Source organism: Eublepharis macularius, chromosome 1 (genome assembly GCF_028583425.1).
Source record: "Eublepharis macularius isolate TG4126 chromosome 1, MPM_Emac_v1.0, whole genome shotgun sequence".
NCBI classification, from domain to species: Eukaryota; Metazoa; Chordata; class Lepidosauria; order Squamata; family Eublepharidae; genus Eublepharis; species Eublepharis macularius.
This window is the reverse complement of record NC_072790.1, coordinates 139,283,362-139,292,269: the sequence shown is the minus strand read 5'-3', so window position 1 is coordinate 139,292,269 and position 8,908 is coordinate 139,283,362.

Sequence of the window (8,908 nt, the reverse complement as noted above, 5' to 3'; positions counted from 1 at the left end):
GCAACATTTTACCATATGTGGTAGACTTGTAAGAAAATGCAAAAACGCTAGATAAAGATACATGAAGATTTTTAAACTCAGATTTGAGTTGAATCCAAAAAACATGTTATTAAACATCCTACCAATTAATGTCAGAAAAGAACAGGGAGACCTTTTTTGTTACATGGCTACAGCAGCAAGAGTGCTGTAGCAGTGAAATGGAAAGCAGATGTGTGCCCTGAGGTGTCAAAGTGAACAGACAAGGTCTATGACTATGCATCAATGGCTAAATTAACTACTTAATTACATAACAGACCAATATCTGAATTTGGGGGGGAAAGGAAGGATTTCCTTGACTATTTAGGCCAGAACTAAGATTAATTAAGGTAACTCAGTACAAAGATAAGAGGATAAAACAGGGAAATGACTAATCAAAATAGATGATACTAAAGTTTGTATAAGCATAAAATTTCTATAAGGCAAAAAAAAAAAGCAATGGATTCAGAGAATTTTCCAAACTGGAATGAGCCAGGATGGGGGAAGAACTAGATGCCTCCATTTCCTTGTATCCACTGAAGCCCAGAGTGCCTGCCCTGCCCTTCCTTTCCCTGGCCCTTTGCAAAGAAGCACTGCTGAAGCCGAGTCTACCTTCCCCTCCCCACACTGAGAGCCAAGCTACAAGTAATGCCTGACACAGGTTGGACACTTGTCAGCTTCCCTCAAGTTTTTATGGGAATTTTAGGCATCCTGGTCTTACAGCTTGGCTCTCCATTTAATTGAAGTTTAAGAACCCCCCCACCCACCCCCACAGACACCCAGCGGAGGGGAAGGGGGGTGCCCAATGAGAGCCGGATGCCTGTAATCCCCTCCCAACCGCATGTTCTCCCTCCCATAGACTGCTGCTCTGTAAACTTCAATTAAATGGAGAGCCAAGCTGCAAGACCAAGACGCCTACATTTCCCATAAAAACTTGAGGGAAGCTGACAAGTGTCCAACCTGTGTCAGGCATCACTTGCAGCTTGGCTCACAGACTCAGCACTAGGCTGGGCAAGAGGAAGCAAGACAGACAGTGCTCATCTACCTTATGATCAGAGAGCTGTGGGGAGACACAGCCAGATCACCATCTTCCTCCTACTTCTTCCTTGAATTAGCTGGCTGGTCAGCAAGCCCACTTGACTAGGGCTGTCCTGCTGTGTCCCTGTTCTTGAGAGGGGCCTCACAGCTCTGTGTTAAAAAACTACAAATCAATCAAATTGGTGCCAGCAGACAAGGATTTAAAACCCAGGGAAGCTGTCATTTGCAGCTTGGCCCTCTGAAAGAACTTTTAAAAGCCTTAGGCTGGGAAACTTAGTCTAGCCCCAGCCTAGGAGAAACAGGACTATTCATTCACTAAACCTTCTACAGGTCAACTTATCCAACTCAGATCATTGGGCACAATATGAAAGCAGGCAGCTCAGGTAAGTGAGCTAAGTTCCAATGAAAGATAGACCAACAGGAGCTTGACTTTACCTAGGAGGTAAATGGCCAATGATTTTGTTTCTTGGAGGTCTCAGCCAAACAACAGTTCTACAATACAAGTGGCAATTGACAAAAAAAGCAGAGTGGTCCAAGGAGGATATACATAATCTTTACTTCTTCAATAATTGTTTGACCAAAGAGGATGTACAATTTTTTTATTCATTTATTTTAAAGGGATCTCTTAATGAAACCAAAAATACCCTGATGTAGTTAGTAGCATTAGCAGCGACACAGCAAACCATGAAACTACAGTGGAGGGGGAAAACTCTTTATTCTCTAAAACCTCTCCATCAAAATCTGCCCTACCTCAGCAGTTATCAGTTCCTCTGCCTTATTGTCCTGTCAGAATAGAAATAGCCAGGCTTTCGCTCTTCCTCACTTGATGACAGGGATGACAAAGTCAACTGAAGCCAGTTTTTATAAGCCTAAAAAAGCTGCCCTGGGGTAAGCAGTGAGACCAATCAGAGTCAGCATTTCATATTTCCTGCTTCAGAAGGTATAAACACACACACACACACACACAGAGAGAGAGAGAGAGCACATTAAAATTAGACTCTGCTGCCACAGACAACTAGGGAACAGAAAGCAAAAAAAAAAAAGTTTGCAAATGAAGGACAAATAGCTTGATTCTAAATGACATTTCCCAGGGTCAAAATGAAGACTTCTGCTTATGCTATATCGACAGCCAATTTTTATAAATGCATATAAAACAGCAATTGCCTGCTGTGCTTCACAGCCATATCAACTCCCCAAATCATTCAACTAGAGAGGTCTGTTCTCAGGCTCCTTGTCCTAATTGCCTTGCACCCACTTCAGCCAATATATTTTTTTCTTCCAGCACTTGGCTATATCCGTCAGATTTCCGGCAGTGTTTTCAAAGTTCTTTTGAGAAATCACATCTTTCTTTTTTATTCTTTTCGCCTGCCAGCAGCTTTTCTAATGATCCCCCCCTCCCCCGGCAATCCGTTTGCTTGGATATTCAACTGAAAGAATCATTTTACTGTTTCCCAGCTTCTTGCTTGGAAAGCGTGACTTGAAGAGATTTACAGTAGCCTCAAATTGATGTGAGGTTTGAATTGCCCCCTGCTAGCAGGCAAAATTGCAAAGGAAGGTTCTAGCTATTGACTTCAGAAGAGTTCCAGATTTTTCCTGCTGCAGCCTGAGGTAGAAGATGGATCATTTCTCACTAGATCTTTTCCTCCTAATTATTATTTAGGCCAAATCAGTACTGGGTTCTAAGGTCATACAAGCCTTCAACCCACCATTGCATCACCATTTTAAACCTTAGTTTATGAGGTGCTTTGTAATTGAGTATAGAAACCAATATACAAAATACGTGTACATTCAAAAAATACATTCAAAAATTTGCCTCTGATTCTTATCTATTATTAATTGGATAAATTGAGTTTTCTATAAGAGAAAGAAGTGAAGCTGTAATTTGGAAGTTTCTAGGCACTCTTTCACTTAGGCTGTCTGGAGATGTATAAGAAATGGGTCAGACTATTCACCTTGCTTCATGGAAAGGGAATGAAAATCTGCAAAAATCAACTGATTGTTCCATGCTTTCAAATTATGTATGCTATTCATACATACGAACTTTGTTTTGTGTCTATTAAAAACACATTTCAATATTTATAGTATAGTAAACCACTTTGGTCTCAAGTTTATATAGTAATATGATAATTGGAAGGGAATCATGAAATTGCCTCCTAATTGTGGAAGCCATTTCTATGTATTTGTCACAGGCAGATATAATAACTGTTCTGGTGTTTTTTCCCCACTGGGAATTGTTAGCTGGAAATAAGTCCTTGTATTCATCTTGTACATTCGGCTTCAGCTCATCTGTTCCAGATCAAGTGCAATACCAATCCAGATCATGGATGGCTAGTCAGATCCAATCAGTAGGATTCATGAAACATATGGAAAAGCTTTGGAGCTGTTTAATAATTCATGATTCTACCCTCAAAGTTTGTGTTGAATAGGGACAAACAAAGGGGGGATTGTACGATTAATTCTTCTGTGGGGCAATCTCAACTATTTAGGAGTGGAATGCAGAGTATCCTAAAGATACTCTGTATTGGAAAGATACTTTTCCAAGCTAATGTTTAGAATATTTTAGCTAACATAGTATGATCTAAGTGTCTATTTTAGTAAAATGCTTACTTTCATAGCAGAATTTGTACATCTCTTTAGTGTACTTCCCCAGAGAGAGTCTTACAGGAGAGTGTGTGAGTGTGTGTGTGTAGATCTGTGTGTATGAGATGCTATAATGCTATCAGGGTTGGAATCTTTCTCCCTTTTCATCTCTTGGGCTGCACCTATTGGCCCACAAGTCTGTGCTAATGGCATGAGATTCTTTAGAACACAAGGGGGTGACACATAGTTCTTCCCAAACTTTTCCCCAACTTAGGTTGATCAGGTTTGGTTGGAAGCTAGGGTAGGAGTCCCTTAGAATCAGCTGCAAGTTGCCATTTCACTCTTGGTAGCAGGAGGGAGTTCCTAATACTGTAACCTTAGTTCCCAAGGTTCGCACCCTTGGCTCTGTGTATCCACCATGGTGAAAGACTTGTTAGGGTTTAGCAATCTTCCTGGCCTGTGGAGCAAGGCAGCTCTTGTGATGGACTCAGCTTCAGATGCTGAGATTTCCAGAAGTGAAAGTATGATTGACATGTCGTCGTCGTCCCCCCCATTGTGGCAGTTGGGGATGGAATGTTGGGGAAGCTGTCAGTTGGAGTTGGAGAGTAAACAAGAGAGTGAAAGGGAGATGGAGCCTGACTTTTGACCAGAGAGGGTCAGCCAGAGAATCCTCTGTGAGAGGAAATAATGTTTGTGAAACACTTTTCGTCCTAGGGCTAAAGTGGGGAAAACCAGCACTTACTCCTACTTAGACTCAAGAGATCTGGGAATTATAGAGGACCAAGGAAGTAGGTAGAGAGGAGTCTCCCCTTCAGTGCCCGGGACAGGGTGATAGCATAACACCTGCCCAGTATCTAGGAAGGGTTTGTCTCAGGGCCAAGCTACAAGTGACGAATGACACTTGAACGGCAAGTGGATCAAGTGGAGGGCAAGTGAACAGGGAGAAATACACTTGCCATTCAAGTGTCATTCGTCACTTGTAGCTTGGCCCTCAGTGGAGCACCCTTAAGTCTGGAGAGGAGGGCAAGTCGTGCTGTGTCTGTGCTTTGAAAGGGAAACATTTGTGAAGCAGTGTCAACCTCTGAAAGAAGCCAGCAACCTAGTGTTAAACCAAGTGTTTTGTGCCTCACACCAGTGAAGTTACTGTATAAAAACCTTTATGTTACTTAAGTTCAAACACCTGCCTACCTGCTTTCTGACTTTAAATAAACCTTCAGTTGCATTTTGAACCTCCCCAAGCCTTGTGTGCCAGTTTCTGCTAAAGGGAAGCGCAAACCCCTGATCTGTCCCCTACTAAGACTTGGCTGGGTAACCATTTTTAATATTTCTTAAGGGTGGGACAAGAAGGAAAGTTGAAGCTTAACACCAAGCACACTACCAGAGGCTTCCCAGCCCAGTATACAGCTTCTTAGGCTTAAAGAGGAGAAATTTTACCTCAGGGTAGGGGAAAGTCAGCCTAAGTCTGAGTTGGACATGAGTTTGTAACACCCCTCCCTTCCATAAATTTGGCATTTGAATTTGGACCAAGTAGCTCAGTTTGGTTCCTGACCCTCTTTCCCCTGCCCCAGCACCAGAGACAGATCTACGGGGGGTGGGCAGGGGGGTTGCCTGCCCCCAGTGCTGCCGAACAGAGGGTGCCAAGCGGCAGCTGGCTGGGAACACAAGCTCCCGGCCCACTGGCTGCAGCGTGGGTGGTGGTGTGGGAGGGCTGGGAAGCCACCTCCCTGCACCGTGAGCCTGCAGTGCTGATGGGGCAGCTGGCTTGCCGCATGCTCCTGGCCCTCCAGCAGCTGTGCAGGCAGCGGCATGGGAGGAGTGGGAAGCTACCCTCCGTGCCGTGTGCCTGCAGTGTTGACAGGGTGGCCGGCTTGCCGCAGGCTCCCAGCACCCCAGCAAGCATGCAGGCGGCAGCACAGGAGGGCTAGGAAGCTGCCTGCGCTGTGCACCTGCAGCGCTGATGGGGTGGCTGCCTTGCCACGGGCTCCTGGCCCTCCAGCAGCTGTGCAGGTGGAGGTGTGGGAGGGCTGGGAAGCTCCCCCCCCCCCGCATCATGTGCCTGCAGCACTGACGGGGTGGCTGGCTTGCCGCGCACTCCCGGCCCTCCAGTGACAGTGCAGGCGGCACGCTCCTGGGGGGTGCCCTACGTTATGACATCACAGAAGTGACATCATCACGCACTCTTGGGAGCGTGCACGTAGAAGCAAGGGCACCTCCAGACTTGAGATACCTTGGGTGCTGGCAACCCTAGATCCGGCTCTGCCCAGCAGAACCATAGCTGTAAGTTCCAGAGAGTTTGTTTTCCCCCTTGTCACTCTACCAGGTAGTGGGGCCAAGGCCACTTTAAGGATTAGTGCAAAATCCATTCCTAAGCTAATGTCCCTGTTTTTGGTCCACAGTTAGGGGTTAACTAATTTGGAGTGTAGAGACCCACCGTTAACATTTTTGTCCCCTGTAAGTCAATTTCTACCACCACGTATCTTCCATGCTCATGACTCAATATCAGTTTAGGCTTTAAGTGTGGTTTGATGTACAAAGCAATTCCATTCTTCTTTTTGGTATCTCCTGCTATAAATTCTTCACCTAGTACTTTATAAGTCAAACATTTTATATATTTTTTTCTAATATGGGTTTCTTCTAAACAAATTTTATTGTGTTTTAGGGAAGGTAAAGAACAGAGTTAAATATGAGCCCCCACTTCTCCTCTTCCTTCCTCTGTTCCAATTGTTGCCTTGTTGATGCTTCAGTTGAACTTTTTGTCAGAATGTCATCAAAATTTCTGCATTTTTCCAGAAAGTCTCTGGCTTTATGTACCAAATTCAGCCTAAATCTTTGTCCTTGAAGTGTGAAAATCAAACCTTCTGGAGTATCCCATCAAAAAGCATTTTTTTTTGTTTTAGCTTTTCCACCAGGAAGCTATAGTCCTTGCGTTTATGAAAAAATCAGATGGGAATTTCTTTCAAAATGGTAATCTGGGCACCCCCAATTGTTAATTTTGTGATATAGTGCTGTTGTAAAATTTGCTCCTTCACCCTTCTTCTTACAAAGTGGACCAGTACATCCCTTGGTAGCTTCCTCGTTTTGGCAAATTCACAGTTAATTCTATATATTCAATCAATTTCCATTTGCATTGCTTCCTGGTCCCAATCCATAAACTCCACCAAGGCAACAGTCATTTTGTCTATGATGTCCTCACCATCTTCTTCCAGTATGGATCTAAACCTCAAAGCAAATTCTTTTTCTTGCATTTCTAACAGTGCCAAGCTATCCAATTGTTTTTTGATCTGTATATCATGAGAATCTACTTTGTTCTCTATTATCCCAGCTTTCTCATTGATTTGGTTCACTTCTACAGAAACTTGTTTCATAGACTGGTCCAATTTTTGAACTTGCTCTTTCATTTGAGCTCTCAAAGCAACAATATTTTGTCTATTCATTTCTCAATTGGAAATGTGTATAAAATTCTACGCACCAGGTGATTGGATATTGCAGACAACCAGCACCCACTAATTTACATGTTCATTGCAGACAGAAAATACTGAATAAATGGGAGCCTGCCACCACTTATAGAGGGATGCCTGGCATCAGGCATAAAGCTGCGGAATTCTCACCATGCCTATGCTGTAGGTGGAATACTTTGTAGGAGCATTGGCCAGGCTTAAGCTGTAAAGTATATTTTAAAATGCCAAGCACTAAGCTAGAGAAAAATCAGTCTCTATGCAAGTATGGAGCCCTGTGGTACAGAGTGGTAAGCTGCAGTATTGCAGCCCAAGCTCTGCCCATGACCTGAGTTTGATCCTGGTGGAAGCTGGGTTCAGGTAGCTGGCTCAAGGTTGACTTAGCCTTCCATCCTTCCCAGGTTGGTAAAATGAGTAACCAGTTCCATAGGGGTAAAGTGTAGATGACTGGGGAAGGCAATGACAAACCACCCCGTAACAAAAAGTCTGCCAAGAAAACATCATGATGCGACATCCCCCCATGGGTCAGTAATGTCTCAGTACTTGCACCTTTACCTTTATGCAAGTATGGATATACTTCTCTGAAGGAAGTTGCCTGAATTACACAGATATGTGAGAATGAGGATTCTGCCCTTGACAGCTTTTGGTCAGGCTTTAGGTTTGGCTATAAGAAAGAGACATCACTAATTGCACTGGTTTCCTATTGCAGATGGGGAAAATATTAACATCTACATTGATTTTGTTAGATCTTTTAGCAGCCTTCGGAACTATGTGAGTCTCTCTACACAAGACATCTGGCATGTGTTCTTCATCTGTAGGGTGATGCAATGTTTTCTGGGAAAATAAGTTTTAAAAGAGTCACTTGGGATCGCTGTGGAGAAGAAGGTTGAAAACAGAAGCAAAATTAGGTTAGAAGCATTTTTCTAGTGTAGTTTATGGGCACATGCCTTTAGTCCCCTCCCCGCCCCCCACTCTGGGCAGAATTGCAAAGTTCCTCTCCACCAGTGAGCTCACGCAGCTGACTTTGAAAAAAATTATTTAAGACCTGGCAGATTCCACCAGAGTGATTTTTTTTTTTTGCACTGTGTTCCATCGATGAACCTACCTGTCCTTTCCAATCATCTTTGGAGGACATGCTTCAGGTGACCCCACAATCTGAAGCTAGATGAGTGACAACTTGAAAAAAGGCCTTTTGGTGTCAAAACTTTGGAACTCCTTTCACAAGGATATTCATCTGTTTCTCTCTATCATTGTCTTCTGCCAGCAAGTGAAGACTTTTTTGTTTGGTTTGATATATCCCCAATAACTGTTATTGGCCCTGCTTCCTGATTTTGTTGTTGAGTGTTTGTGCTTTTATATGTTTTGGTGTGTACACCAAAAAAGTCTGGGAAATCCAGAAGTGGGTTTCAAGGATTCCAAAAAAAATCCAGTATTCTTGAAATCCAGGAAAGATTCTCTGATCCTCTTATGACAGATCAGAGAATTGGGGAAACTATCTGGCACTATCTAGGGTGCTGGGGTAGCCTTTTTCAATGAAATTCCACCAAATTTTCAGGGAACCTACTTCTGACTATGCCCTAAAGACCACCCAAGTTTCAGAAAGATTGGACCCTGGGGTCCAATTCTGTGGGCCCCTGAAAAGGTGCCTACAGCCACTCTCCATTGTTTCTTAGGGGAAAACATTTCCAAGGACACTATCAAGCAGAAACACATAAGGCAAGACTGCTGTTGGCCAAAGGCACTCCCAAATGCAACCTCAACCAGGGAAAGCTCAAAAGAACCAAAGTCCCCCCAAACTGAAGCCCCCCAACCCAGCATCC